The sequence below is a fragment of the Heterocephalus glaber genome, unplaced genomic scaffold (genome assembly GCF_053883595.1).
Source record: "Heterocephalus glaber isolate CG9 unplaced genomic scaffold, H.glaber_assembly_v1.0 deba00001553, whole genome shotgun sequence".
NCBI classification, from domain to species: domain Eukaryota; kingdom Metazoa; phylum Chordata; class Mammalia; order Rodentia; family Bathyergidae; genus Heterocephalus; species Heterocephalus glaber.
In genome coordinates this window covers 4940710-4956614 of record NW_028258344.1, presented here as the reverse complement: position 1 = coordinate 4956614, position 15905 = coordinate 4940710, and the positions used below count along the sequence as shown (strand labels likewise).

The 15905-nt window shown below is 40.3% G+C and overlaps 1 protein-coding gene across 7 annotated transcripts in view; it reads right to left on the bottom strand.

Moving 5' to 3' along the window:
• Positions 1–15905, bottom strand: part of Chd7 (chromodomain helicase DNA binding protein 7) — a 194825-nt gene that overhangs the window by 163322 nt on the left and 15598 nt on the right. Inside the window, exon 2 of one of the 7 annotated variants that reach the window (XM_087190359.1) lies at positions 6669–6819. The exons of the other annotated variants lie outside the window; for them this stretch is intronic. The gene's annotated coding sequence lies outside the window, so the exon portion shown is untranslated. The remainder of the gene's footprint in view (positions 1–6668; positions 6820–15905) is intronic. 7 annotated transcript variants of the gene reach the window in all.

The window sequence follows — 15905 nt, the reverse complement described above, 5'->3', positions numbered from 1 at the left end:
ACTCTGGCATGTCAGCTAAGAGCCACTCACTGGGCATCAGGGTCCTCAATCATACAAATCCCTCTTCTTTTGCTATAACTTTTCTCTATAAAAGATGATACTGCTTAGAACGAAACCAAAATCACTGCTGGAGGCTGAACTATGGTAATTCAGTCAACAGCTCAAAACAGAAAAGTGCAATTTTTAAAGCAAGTTACTCAATGAACCGTTTGTAAAATCCTACCTAAGCATTTTCCTTCCACCGAAATTATTTCACTTAGACAATTGTACTTGGCATTTACAGCTTTCTAAAGCTATAGGTGATCTGCGTTAATAGATACTTAGGCATTTCCAAATAACCTGCTTACTACAACTATTATCTTCTCTGTCATTTGTAACTCCCCATTCTACAAATGTAAAATGTTCATTGACTGTGGTGTACCAACTTACAGAATCACTGACTTTCAAGGTTGAAAAGGGCATTCAAGGTTCTCCAGTTAACCAGCTGTTTCTATGTTTTGTCTATAGACTAACATATATACACAATCTGTGGAGATTTAATAGACAAGGTCAACCTGTATACTACATATACCACAAAAGAAGGCCATGTGAGGGACCAGTGAAAACTTCCTTGGTCCACAGTGGTAGGATCAACTATCAGTGCTTCTTAATATCTCACTCTAATTATCACTTTAAAAAGGACACTAATATTTCTATGTCATCTTATAGGTTCTATTGCGGGCAACACTGACTATAGAGACTCTGTACTCAACACCTTCCAAATAGCAGGCTTTCCCATCCTGTGTCAGTTGCTGGAGCTTCCCCACAATTAATGTGAGGAATAACATCACTTTTTGTATGGGGGTGGGGGGTACTGAGAAGTGAATCCAGAGCCTTCACACTAAGCTACATCCCCAGTCCTTTTTAAAAAAATTTTAAAATTGCCCAGGGTAAGTCTGAATTTACAATCCCCTGCCTCGGCCTTGGCCTCGGCCTAAGAGTGCTGGTATCACAAGCGTGCCATGACCATGCCTGGCTTCCAGTCACAGGCTGTTTGTTAATGGTCCTTCTTGTCCACAAGACTTTGGAGGTGCAGGTGAAGCAGAGCTGCAGGGAGCCTTGGGCCACATGTCAGCTGGTCTATCTGACTCAGTATAAAAGTAGCCTATGATACAACAGGAGAGAAGATATTAGTCCTCAATTTTTAAATTGAAAAATATGATTTTTTTCTCTCTTCCACTTCCAACCCTGCTCTCATTCTCCAATGGCACAACAATTTCCTGTGCACCCTTACCTGCCTGCACGAACTCAGACAGAGCCACGTCTGCACGCTGTATAGTTTAAGCACTAGTCTAGAAGGTGAACATCACAGGCCCCCGTCCACATCCTAGTGGGAGCTTTTCTCAGTGGAGTTTAGATACTGACCTCTTGCAACCACACCATGCTCTGAAGGACACACTAAGTTCTCTTCTCTTTAAAATGAAACATTTTTAAATCCAAGGATTCAGGCTAAATGTCCAGGACACAATTATTCACATTTTTTAAAGCCACAATGTTAAGGACTTTGGTATGTCATTATATCACTGCTAAAATATCAAAAAGCAGGGAAAAGGGCCAGGGATTTAGCTCAGCGGTTCTGCCACCTGCCTCGCAAGCGCAAGGTCCCGAGTTTGATCCCCGTACCAAAAAGGGAGGGGGGGGGCTACAAAAAGCAGTGAAAAGTAGATAAAACAGAACCATGTTCTCAACAAAAGGGATGAGTTTCTAAATCTTGATTAGAACTTGATTTTTAATCTAATAAAATAATGTCAAAATATGAATTTACAAACTTTAATACAATTGGTACAGCAAAGAAAAGTGTACATCTTCCACAAGGCAAACAAATGAGCTAAACAGCACTGACATGGAGGGCTGCAAGAGACAAGAAAGGCAGGGATGAAGGAGACTGAACATGCGGGGTGAGTGAGGGGATGCCTGCAGAGAAGGCGGCTGTGATTCTCAACACCTAGTATTCAAAAACCAGCTCTGTCAATCCCCTTTTCAGTGTAAATATAAACCTAGGCTCATTCAGAAGCCCCTCTTGAGCACCTTCAAATGTCCTCTACTTCACTCAAACCTAATTTTTCCCTTTTTTTCTTTTTCCTTTTTTTTTTTTTTGATGCCGAGAATCGAACTCAGGACTTTGCACTTGCGAGGCAGGCACAGTGCCAGTGAGCTAAATCTCCAGCCCAGGTTTAAAATTTCTTGAATCACCGAATCGCAGGTAAATTATGTTTCATCAACTAAAGACAAATGTGCTACTATCTATCTTTTTATATGATGCAACTCTAATTCTTACACAGTATTATGACTATTCAGTAACAGAAATAGCCTCTAAAAGAGAAGTTTGGTAGCAGGCAGTTCTGTAACAAGTGGGCTGCTATCACCCTTTGTTCTCACCTTATCAGCACTTGTCAGACATATTCCAACATACTGTTTCAATTGTTTTTATTAAACTACATGCAAAATTCTTTTTTATGTTTTATTAGTACATGTTTGCAGTTCATGCAGTTTATAATCATCTTGGGAAGTGGTTACATGTACATACCACAGCTTGTTTTTAATCCCATTCTCCTACATGCAAAATTCTTTTTAAGCACAAAAATATTCCCTGGTATCATATTTTACCAAGTGTGCCATGTGAAACTATTCCTAGTTACTTCCTCAATGTTAAAAACTTAAGCAATTCAAAGTGGTTCGACTAACCTCAAATTCAAACCTCAACTGTTTTTAAACAGTTTGCACAGACATAATAAAAAAACATTAATCAGAAAGCCTGCTATCTCACTTAACAACAATCAGATCAACTCAGCATAATCACATAGAAAGGGTCTATATCCCTCGGATTCTCTGGGCTGCTTAGAACCACACTTCAAGGCCCCACTAAAAGACAATTTAATTCAGCCTTTCAGGATATCCGAAGTGGAATGGCACATGACTGTTTTGGAGTCATGAGACCTATAATCAGTATGTCTCGCCCATCCACTAGGTTTGTGTGTGACCTTGGGGATATCCTAAATTTCTCTTCTATAAAATGTCACCTTTCCTATATGGATTAGAGTACCAATGTGTGTTAAAGTGCCTGGTAAGAAATAAAACACAGTACAAATGTGATTCATTTTATCATATGATGTTGATTAATGCACAGGAATTGAAGAGCCATTACTCCATGTAGCTTGTCTCCCTTTCTGTTTCCTCTACATATGTCACTATTATATTAGTACTTTATTTCTATACTTCATGCATTTCTATACTTATGCATTTCTCTAAAGCCCTGGAACCAAACTATTAGCATAATTCTGCCATTTTTACTCTATGAGGTTCATTTACAGATACTTTATTACATAAATAAAATCAGAAACTTTCAAGAAATAATAACAAATACTTTTGTATGGCACATGTTCATAGCATACAATACTTTGGCAAACTTGGTAAAAATACTGACTTAATTGGGCATGGTGGTGCATGCCTGTAATCCTAGTACTAGGGAGGGAGAAACAGAAGGACTGCCGTGAGTTTGAAGCCAGCCTGGGCTACATAGTGAGACCCTGGTCTTGGGGAGAAAAAGAAAACTTAAAAAAAATACTGACTTGTTTTTTAGATGCAATTTCATGTTCAGCCCCAAGTAGCAAGTGTAATTTTTCAATGAGTCTAATTTTTCAATAAAACTCAAAACATAAGTAACTATCGAATTAGTGCTGTGAAAGAACAAACTAGCATTACATATATACATATACATATATATCCCCAATTAATGTACACTCTGGTTGAAGGGACAAGGATGTATAATTTAACTTTCTACTCTGCAAGATAAACAGGAGCCCCTCCAATAGTTAAATGTGGAATTCCTAATATCAAACACATAGGCTCTCCAATGTGTACACCCACTCATTCCTTCTGCCTTCCTGTGTCCACAGAGCAGCTATGGTCTTCCAGGATAAGGCCGATTCCTCTGTATCTGGATTTCACACTTCTCTTCTTTCAGGGCTCTCAATCAAATTTCAGGCCCCTTATTCTATCAATTACCATTTTCTAAGGCCGGGTGTGGTGGCACACCCCTGTGGTCTCAGCACTTGGGAGGCCCAGGCAGGAGAATTGCTGTTTGAGGCAGCCTGGGCTATATAGTGAGTTCAAGGTCAGTCTGACCTATATAGTGAGACCTTGTCTCAAAAAACAAACCACCGTTTTCTTTCCTACCTTTATTATATGAAGCATACCTTTGTATTATGTGGACCACCTTTGTAGCCAGCTCTTTCAGCTGAATCCTTCCCACTTTCTTTTTCACACTCAAGTCTCTGCTATTTGATTGTTTTTAAAGGAGACAAATCTCACCCAGTTTGGAGCGGAGGAGAGAAACAAAGTTGAGCCTGCACCTTGGTGACTGGCCAGGATCTACTACAATCAGGCACGTGACAGGACAGTCCCTTCACTGTACAGGGGCCAGAGAAAGGAAGCAAGTGGCAAAATCCAGCCCCTTCTCCAGGACCCAAGCCAAACGGCGCCTCATGTTAATTTGCCGAGATACCAAAGGATGAGGGGTGGCTCTAAGAACATCAGCCACCCAACTAGCCCTTCAGACACACCAGCAATCAATCAAAGAGTCCCCCGGGGGCCAGGGATTGTGGTGCCGCCACCTGCCTCACACGCGCAAGGTCCCGAGTTCAATCCCCGGTACCAAAAAAAAAAAGTCACCCAGGATACTATCTTTTCTTCTTTTCTTTTTTTTTTTTTTCGGTAGGCAGTGGCACCACTAACCAAAATCCCCCCACTCCCCCACCCCGCCCCAGGTACTTTCTTACTCCTACAGCCACCGATCTAATCCAACATCAAATCTTAGTGATGCGACTCTACCTGCCAAGCCTTTTTCAGGCCTGCCCCATTTCTGTCTATATCCACAACTACCATACTGTATCAAATTACTACTGCCTCTCACCGGAACAACAGTGCTTCTCACCTTCTCCAGCCCCTCCAATCTATGCACATGGTTCAACCAAAGAAACTGCTTCCCATTGCTCTTGGAGTACAAACGAAGTTCTCCTCAGTGCTGCCACTGAGCTTTCAGGCAAGAGGATGCCAGCTCAAGCTTATGATCTTCAGGAAGTCAGCTCTTCTGCCTCTGTTATCCATAGCACCACATGCTGCTCCTTTTTCCCCCAATTATTACAGTCACACTTTACAGGGGTATGTGACTGTTTAATATCTGACCCACTGGCCTTAGGCACCTCATATACTTTTGTTCATCTCTATCCTCAACACTCAACACCTAGCATGGTGCCCAGCTCACAGATATTCCTAATTATTCTTTGGCTCAATTAATAAGCACAAAACATCTAAATCTGTTGCCAATACTTTAGGAAGAGTGAGATAAAAATATATGACAAAGTACATCAGTACTGACATTTTGAAAAGAAATTTTTGGGCCAAGGATTTAGCTCAGTGGTTCCACCACCTGCCTTACAAGCGCAAGGACCCAAGTTCGATCCCCCGTACCAAAGAAGAAAAAAAGAAATTTGTGTATGAGTCGGCTGGAAGGAGGAGCAAGAGTATCAGGAAAAACAAAACAAAATAACAACAACAAAAACCCTAACACAGGGCCAGCTCTGAGAATGGCACAATGAAGCTGGCCCATGCTGTAATAGACACAGCTGAGACAGAATGAAGAGGATGTGAGCAGATGGTCTTGAAAGGTATAAAGGTTTTATATTGTAGATCCAGGAGCTGAGACACAGTTAAAGTGAGATTAATTTGGCAGAGTGAAATCAGATTCAGGAAGAGGTAGGAGTTATGAACTGCTTCAGAGTTAAGAAAAACAGCAGCCCAGTCTTGACAACTGACCAGAGGTGGGGAGGAGAGCAGTGAGAACCTGAAGTCTGAAGCAGCTGCCCCAGACAACAACATCACAGGAGGGTGACGTGCTGGTGGGACAATCCTGCTTGAAAGAGATGGATCAAGACTGTTCAGTTTCTACTCATAGACAGGATATACCTAAAGAAAATGAGCTGTGTTGTCTCAGTTACTAAAGCATTATGAATTTGGTTATTTCTTCCTCCCTTCACAGGCAGTATAGATTATTATCTCAATTGACAGAGTTTTGCCAAACAAGAGTCAAGAACTTGTCCTAGAATAGTTTCTAATATTTAAGCACTATAATAAGGAAAACAAAAGTTCAAACAATCTCCTGTCCTTTTCTTCCCTATCTTTACCAATGAGAGAAGAATGCAGCTAACTCTGACATAGTCTCCCCTAGGCCATTCATTTCAGTGCTATGACAAATCCATGATCAAAGGCACAGGCCACACACACATGTGGGTAAGGGGAAATGGGGCAATGCTGTGTAATGGGTAGAGCATCAGTGTGACACAGTGGAGTTAGATGGGTAGTGCTGGCAGATGGATATTATGAATGTATTTAATCCACTGAACTGCACACTTAAAAACAGTGAAGTGGGGCCAGGGATTTAGCTCAGTGGTTCTGCCACCTGCCTCACAAGCACAAGGTCCCGAGTTCGATTGCCAGTATCAAACAAAACAAAACAAAACAAAACTAAAATGGTGAAGTGGTAAATTTTACGTGTACTTTATCATAATTTTTAAAAAACTGGAAGGGGCAGGGCACATTCACTGTGAAAGCCCTGGTATGACCATACTTGCCTGGAACAGTCGCTCCCATGCTGCCTGACCCATGTGACTTGCCCTGACCCGAGAGACAGCAGCCAACTTCAGGTTAACAGTCTTGCAAAGTGCCTGAGCCCTGGTGCTGCCCTCCTACCTGCCACCTCATCGACAAGCCTGGGCCAATCTGCTGAAACAGAAGACACAAAATTTAGTCTCACGGTACCCACTCCCATCCAAACACACACGTGTGTACATGGCACAGCCCCAGCTAACCACAGCCAGTGGGGTGAGGTCATCAACCACCAACCGACCAGAGAGAGGCAGGAGGGTTCCAGCAGAGACCAGTCCAAACTGCAACCCACAAACTTATGAGGTAAACAGATGACTACTGTTTAAAGTCACCAAATTCTAGGATTTGTTACACAACAGATAATTGATAAGGAGAAGAGAGCTGCAGGCCCCTAGAAAAAAAAGCAATTTCCTTGTCACTTTTGTATTTTGTTTACCAGCAACTGAAAAGCTTTCACAGTGAAAGAATTGGTGCAAGATTTTGTTTTTAAGTTTACAACAAAAATCATGGTCTCTACAGCACTGATGGGGAGTAAAGTCTTATGCTTTCTCCCCTGTGGTAGTATTTTTGGAGACAGAAAAAAAAGAGAGACAGAAAATAACCTGAGTTTTAGAATTACTGAAGCTAAGTACTGAATAGCAGCTCCTCCACTCGTGAGCGCTGTGATTGGGGAAAGTTACTTAATAGCTTTGATTTCATTTTCCTGTGCAGAGCACACCAGGACAAGAGGACTAGGCAGAAAACTACTGCCTACATCCCCATGGAGACATTAAGAAAGCCACACTGGTGATGGGTGGCTCCCCCAAAGAATGGTAAAGAGGCCTCTGTAAATTCCCAAGCAGGTTAGAAATATTTCCTAAATTCATACAGAACTGTTACTAAATGAGGTACTTTCCAAATCAGCTTCCCCCACCCCACCCAGGTACCAGGGATCGCACTCAGGTCCTTGTGCTTGCGGAGCAGGTGGCAGAACCACTGAGCTAAATCCCTGGCCCTCAAATCAGCTTTTTAAATAAAATTCCTTCTTTGAAAAATTGTAATTGCTTGATAAAAAGTTGTTCCAAGAAGGAATCGTTATATTAAGAAATATTCTCATTGCTTTGTGTAGAGACCTAGACCAAAGAAAGAACTATGAGCTAGGCATGGTGGTATGCGTCTGTACTTCCAGCACTCGGGAGGCTGAGGCAGGTCTGATGTGAGTTCAAGGCCAGCCTAAATTAAAGAGCAAGACCCTCTCTCAAAAAAACAAAACACAAAAAAAGGAACTATGATACAATAAAATAGTCCAGTCCACACTGTAATAATTATACAAGTAGAGAAGCCACAATATAATCTTTGAGTAAGAAACTGTCTTCCCATTAAATCTAGTAAATCCCACCCATTCCCAACCAAACATCCAAGTATAACCAGAGAAAAACAGAAAGAGGAAAAATAATCTACTTAACCTTAAGGGACTTACGCTTACTTTAGGAAATAAAAAGGATGGTCTTGGGCGGGGGATTGGGCTCAGTGGTTCCGCTGCCTGCCTCGCAAGCGCAAGGTCCTGAGTTTGATCCCCGGTACAAAAAAAAGGATGGTCTTCAAATAAAGATACTGAGACTGTAACACTTTCTTCAAGTAAATCCATATAACTGAAAAAGACTAGTTCGTGAGCACTCAGCTCTTCTGCCAGGACGACCATTTCCTGAATACTCAGAACTACGTAACCTATGGACATTTACAGTGTTCTCTCTCATCTACAGTGACTAACCCAGCACTGCTACTGCTACTTGTAAAGATATTAACTGTGCCTTTCTTTTTTACATTTTTCTTTTTTTTTTTATCAGATCTACAATCTGATTTGGTCAAACTGCTGCTACATATCTATTACTATCATGTAAGATCTGATACTATCACATAAAATATTCTGAAATACCTCAAGTTTGTCAGGGTAAAACAGTACTGTATTTACTTTCTATCAGGTTATTTTCTAGCCCAAATATGTATTACTCACAAAACCTCACTCAGCTCAAAAACTAAGACATAAAATTCAAATGAATATAGACCACTCTAATCCGTGAAGCCGGCCTGCCACTTCTGAAAACCGCTGCATTCCGAGGCAATGACAAGCCTGCCGACGTTGTAACACTGTGGTCCTTGACATCATCTTCCCGCACCCCACTCAGAAAGTGTGCCTCAGGCACTGGTCTCCTCCTCAGTTTAACAGCTTTCCCAAGGTCACGTGGGAAGGGAGTCTAAATTAGGACCAGGTTCTAACTCGAGAACCCCAGCTCTTAACTGTTGAGTTATACTGCCTCCAATGGCTAACAGGAGTGATGAAGCCTTTGAAACCTTCCTATTTAGGGATCATCTGATTGGTTTACTGGACACCTGGCCAGTACCCAAGCTGACAATTCCTTTAGATTTCTACACCTATTCAGTCACTTGATATGCTATCATCTCAACGTGGTAGGCCAGATGTAGTACTCTCCTAATACTGTGGTACTGATTTCTTTGAATTTGACACTGTCTTTATCTAGTTTGGATTGAGATATAAATGGAACCTTGGTTTGGGGGCAGTCGGTACAAGTCTCAGCATAGCATCAACTGACAAGTTTCATAATCTGTCAGGTAACACATACCTACTCCAGAACAGTTTCCGGCAGTTATAATTAGGCAAGACAGAAAGTGTCTACAAATGTCCTAGACACAAATTGTGAAGGTGAGGAGCTGCCAACACAGTTATAAAGAACCTAGGACAAGCAATCATCAAGTATTAATTTAGTACTTATTTTCCTTCCCACTGAACTTTTGAAATTTTACTGTATGGAATTTAAAATACTTCCAAAAAATAATCTCAAGCTATCAAATAACAACAATGGGGGGGGGGGATTCACCTAACCCAGCATCTAATAGAGCAGAACATCGAGGATAACCCTTGAAGTCTGTGGCATATGGAGTAGAATTTTAAGGTCCTTAAGGTCTTGCTTTATTTCTTACTCTAATTTCCTGTGCCCTTGCTACCTTACTCAACAGTACAGATAAGACTCCCAGGAAGAAAATGGAGGAGTTATGGTATATGCCATGGCAAGCAGTGAGACACAGAGCTAGTTACAAGACAACAGACAGGCCCAGACTTTAAAAAAAAAAAGAGCAAGAGCCAATGGTGGCACATGCCTATAATCCCAGCTCTCAAGAGGCTGAGGCAGGAGGATCTCAAGTTCAAGACCAGTGTGGACTACAAGAGTAAGAGCCTGTATTAAAAAAAAAAAAAAATTCAGTGAAATGTAGTAAAACAGCACTTACTCTAGGTGACTAGAAACCTAGTTGAACTAACAAGTTTGGCGGTTTTAAAATCTCCTCAGTTCTGGGTGGTAAGATAATTTTTGGTGACATTAAAATATCCAGTTATATCACCTACAGCCCAGAAATCTATGAGTTAAAACAGAGAAATCCTTAGAGCCCTTATTACTGTCCTATACTTCATTATAACTAAATCCACATGAAACCACACCATCTTTAACCACATGACACAAAGAAATCCAGAAGTCTGCCCAAGTCACTACTAGCAAAGTGTCCTACAGGTAGCTGTCACAAACATACCTTCAATTTTTTCCTGAAAAAAGTGGTAATAGCCTATTGCTCTCAAGCTGCATAATACTCATTATAACCCTAAAGTATTATACACCGTCCTTATCTGAAGCACCATAGTCACACTAACAGACTTCAAAATTCTGAAAACATTTATATCTCTCACTTGTAGTTCTCTTAATTAAGAAACAAAGCAGGCTAATATAGTACCACTAACAAAGCCAGATGTGGCGGTATACGCCTATAATCCTAATACTGAGGCCAAGGCAGGAGGATCACCATGAGCTCAAGGCAAGCTTGGGCTATATAAGGAATTCAATGCCAGCCTAAACTATATAGCAAGACCCCATCTCAAAAAATGGAAAAAAAAAATCACAGCTCCATTTAATGAATATCTGGTATATGCCAGGGACTGAGGAAGATACTATTAGTAACCCTGTTTATAAAGGAGGAAACTAAAGCACAGGAGGTGAGTCACCCAAGGCTTCAAAGGTACAAAGAACTGCAGCTAAGCTGTGAAACCAGGCAGTCTGACGCCAGAGCTTTGCTTCTAATCTTCATGCACACTAAATCCCCCAAACTCTACTTATACACTTAAGAAATCTTGAAACGGCTATCATTTTATCTGAACTTATTCTTGTGGCTGGTGGAGGAGGAATCTTTGATATCATTCTCATAGATTCAGGATTACATCTAGGGAAAACTACATACCCTGTATTCTTTCAGTATGGGCCTCCCATTAAGTGATGTGAAAACCCCTCAAATTATCCAAGTACTAAAATTGAAGGGGACCTTCCCATCACTAATTAGATTTTAATCCGAGTTCAATCCCCGGTACCAAAAAAAAAAGAAACGAATTGGATTTTAAGTTTCTTATAAAAGGTAACTACATATGTACAATGTAGGCACTCAGTGCTAAAGCTCAGAATCTATACACAAATACTCAACTATCATCAAGTTAAGCTCTAAGTGGTTAGCAGTACATTTCTTGCTATACTGTGAGTTTTAATAGACTTTGGCATCATTATTGTGGAACAGTCTTGGTGACACTATTTTGTGGTACCCAATGTGTTAACAGCCATCTGGCAGATTAACACTGTAAAAAGCTGCCTACTGTCTGTTCATATGAGGTCCAGGAGCAGAGCTAGGTCCTGGTGAAACACCCAACTCACAGGCCCATCTATGCTGTACTCCATGTGGTGTACATGACCTAAGGACCAAGGCGAGAGGTGACACCAGTGTGATTAAAATGACATACAACAGGGAGACTTTTAGTAAAAACTACAATTTCAGTATCTTCAGATGAGTTTCTTTGTTGTTCCACGAATAAAAGTACAAAGTAAAGTGATTGTAAACTGATAGGATCTTGTAACTTATTATTACATTTTATCAATTTTAAGACACTTTTTTTTTTACATTTTAATATATTTGAAACAAGATACAAGGCTGGGCATTGTGGCACAAATTTGTAATTCTAGCATTCTGGGAGGCTGAGCAGGAAGACTGAGAGTTCAAGTCAAGCCTAGGAGGGCTAGGGATGTAGCTCAGAGAGAAGGCCCTGGGTTCAAGGCCCAGTACTGCACCGGAAAGGACGGAGGGAAGGAAGGCAAGGAAGGTGGGGCTGGAGGGAGGGAGGGAACAACACAACTGACAGCCCCTTACATTTAATGAAATACAGAAATAAGCGGTTGCTTATATTCTGGATTCTAAGACTTCCAAGATTTATATCACCCTTAATTGGTAATTTAGGAGACAATGTTAACAACTTGTCACTGCTTTTCCTTTCTTAACCCTCCTCTGCCATAGAAGATGCAATACAGAACGTGTGAGAATAAATTAAAGGTAACCTAACTGGAAGTAGACAACTTTGAAGGTATTTTATTGTAAGTGCAAAACCGTTGCCCTCCTGTGAAGAAAAATACAGCCTGAAAGCTCCTCTAGGCTGTATGCTGCTCAAGCGCGTTTCTTCTGCGAGAAAGACACAATTCCAAGGTGAAAGAGTTCCAGATGCCAAAGCCTTCCCACTAACCTGTGTAAACTCATGGCAAGACACAATAAGCCTTTTAACTCAAGCGCAGAAGTCTCAAGGGATTTCTCCTCCACCTCCCAAATAGCAAAATCATGCTCACATATTTAAACAATTAAGTGAGATCTACAGAAGCCAGCACTAAATAGGCCTGAAATCTGAGTGCTAAATATGCAGTTAATATTAACCAAATTCAGGTCTCAGCTACAGAAAACTTTTAAAGACTATTCTTTTTTTTCTTTAACTTGAGAAACTAAAAAACAAAAGGAAGAAGGGCAGTTTCTTTAAAATTCAGCTTACTGGGCTAGGGGTTTAGCTCAGTGGTGCCGCCGCCTGCCTCAAAAGCACAAGGTCCTTGGTATAAATAAGTAAGTAAGTAAATAAATAAATAAATTTCAGCTTACTGCAGAACAAAATTTCTTTGGGTTAGACAAAATAATCTAAATACTGGCAAACAATCTACAAAAAAAGAAAGCCCCAACAGGCAAAAGTTGAAAGTGTGGTGTTTTTTTTTCCAAATATACAATTAAGAAAAGGTAGTTTTTAAAAATTTCCAGATCTATACCAGACAAAAATGAAATAACTGATCCCTTCTATATACTGCACAGATATATCTTCACAGGTTTTACAATCCCTTCAATGTAAAATTTAGAAAACAAAAAAAGACTAATATAAAAACTACGTGCAATTTAAATAATTGACATTTATTGAGTGTTAATAATACCACATGCAGCATATGGAATATTTCCAACGTATTACTGTATCAATCCATATATACCATAAGTATTATCACTTCTTCCATAGCCCAGGTGAAGAAACTGGGTCTCAGATAAATTCAGTAGCTTACCTACCTATGATCACAGAGCTAATAAGTCACTTGTCCAGTCACACAGCAAGTAAGTGGCTGAGTAGGAATTCAAATCAGACTCAGTTAGCTCTGGAACCATAGATTTACTTAAACGAAAGTGCCAATCCCTGAAACTCATCGTTTTTTAAACTGATATAGTTTTCCTATGCTTATAATTCAATTTGTATGTATGAAATCAAAACCATAGTTTAACACGTCTTGTACTATACTCTTTTAAGCTTTATATTTTTCAAAACCATCAACTATAATGCCTGCATATTATAAAAGAATACAGCATAAACCAGGAGTGACGGTGCATACCTATAATCCTAGCACTCTAAGAGGCTGAGACAGGAGGACTATAAATTCAAGTCTATCTTAGGCAACTTAGCAAGTTCCTATCTCAAAATTTTTAAAGATTTAAAAAGGGCTGGGGATGTAGGACAATGTGAATGTTCTGGGTTCAATTCCGAGTAACAGAGAGAGAGAGAGAGAAAACACAGCTTGAATAATTTTTGATTCTTCACTGTCATAAAAATGTGACTTTTTATTTATAACAGTAGACAGGCTTTCAGATTTTTCCTTAGGATGACTGATATAACTGGAATGACCACTGATGAAGAACTCTGTACATACAATTTCTAATTTCTTTCCAATTTGTTTGTACTTTTTTTTTTTTTTTTTTTTGGTACCAGGGATTAGACTCAGGACCTTGCACTTGACAGGCAGGTACAGCACCACTGAGCTAAATATCCCTGACCCTGTTTGTACTTTCTGAACTTCAGGCAACAATGAGTGAAGATCTGATAATTCTGGGAACATATAAAAAGCTTAAAGTTTCACAATTTAATTGTGAAAAATTAACTCACTTTAACTTGCATTCCTTCAGAACTCCTATAATTTAGAAATTTTTATGCTTGCTGACAATTAAGTTTTCTTTCTATACATTATCTCTGAGAGTATGTTGATGTGTCTTTTTAAAAAACCATACACAGGGCCAGGGATTTAGCTCAGTGGTTCCGGCGCCTGCCTCGCAAACACAAGGTCCTGAGTTTGATCCCCAGTACCAAAAAAACCCCAAAAACCCATACAAAAGAATCACTCATTTAAAGTATAAAACAAAGAGACAGTTCTTCCTAATGTTAGAACACACATTTGAAAGGAAAGCTGAAGTATAGTGAAGTGAGAAACTTCAATTTGTAAATGTACTTGGGTAACATTTTTATGTAGCCCCAAATTATCATTGTGCTATTATGATTCTGAAAAATATTAAGATTCTATACAATTCTGGGGCCGGGGATTTAGCTCAGTGGTTTCGCTGCCTGCTGCGCAAGCACAAGGACCCAAGTTCGATCCCCAGTACCAAAAAAAAAAAAAAAAAAAAAAAGATTCTATACAATCCTGTCCCATTATTGACTGTTTCCCACATTGAAAGAGTACTTAGGAAAGCATAATCAAACTACATGTGAAAGGGCTGGGGATGTAGCTCACTGGCACACCATTTGCCTGGCAAGTGCAAGGCTCTGAGTTTGATTCCAGATACCAAAAAAATTAAAAAACCAAACCAAACAAATTACATGTGAACATGTGAAAATAGTTCCAACCCCATTTATAAGACTATGACTTTACTTACATTTTTTTTTTTATATTAGGGAATTGAGATTGTAGGTCTGTGCTTATCTAGAATATGTAAGGCCCTGGATCTGATCCCCAGCACTGGAAAAAAACTTTTAATATTTTGCCTTTCCTTGACCTGCAAATTGTAGGACCTCATCAGTGAAGTAGCTTTATTTCAGAACTTTTTTTAAGTGATCTTTTTATACATCTTGGCCCTCCCCAAATATTTTGTTTGGGGATGGAATTTAAAATACAAACATCAAACGTTAGTTCTGAAACAAGGCTTTCTAAATTCTCCAAGCCAGGCCCGTTGAGTTACCATATTCTTCCCTGCACACACAGATACCTGGAGGATATCCCATGGCCGCACTTGTTCCTTTCCCTACCCTAGCCAAATCTCCAGTGCCTCCCTGGCTGGGCTGTTTCAACAGAGGCTCTGACTTTTTGCCTGTAGTCTCTCTTCAACTGCAATCCATCATATATTGCCAAACTAACCTTTCCTCTCCATTTCCATCATGTAACTTAACCTAAGTCAGGATCTCACCCAGGCTAAACTTCGAATTTCACCATAGCCCTAACTATCCAACCAACCTGCTGCCCTTCTACCCCCAGCCAGCTCGAACCCTCTCCGAGTCCTGGGAGGCAGGTCCCTTGAAGGGAGGGTGCACAAGTGTGGCTGTATTTCTCCCCAAAGAATCCGAGCTCCTGTGGAGTCACCCTCCCCAAGAGGGCACCAGGGACAAAAAGTCCTGCATCCTGTTCTGGGACAGTCATGTATCTCCTGCCAGGACCCCGCGACCTCACTGAGATTTACTCAGTTTCTCCATCCTATCAAAGAAAAAGCCCAGTCACACTTTCCCGATTTCCATCTCCACTACTACAACACTGACCACACTCCGTCACACCTTCTCAAGCACTTAATCACATACTGTGCGCTCATGTTCCATGTAGTCACATGTGTTAACCTAGCTAGAGGAAATCTTAATATCTTTCACAAAGATTAGCATGGCTATAATTCAACACCAGGACACCTTCACCAACGGTAAAGTCACACCAAAAAATTAGCAAGAACATCCTAAAATACTGCACATCATGGTTTTTATCTATCTTTGAAAGAAGTTAATAAAATAAGTTGTCATCAGG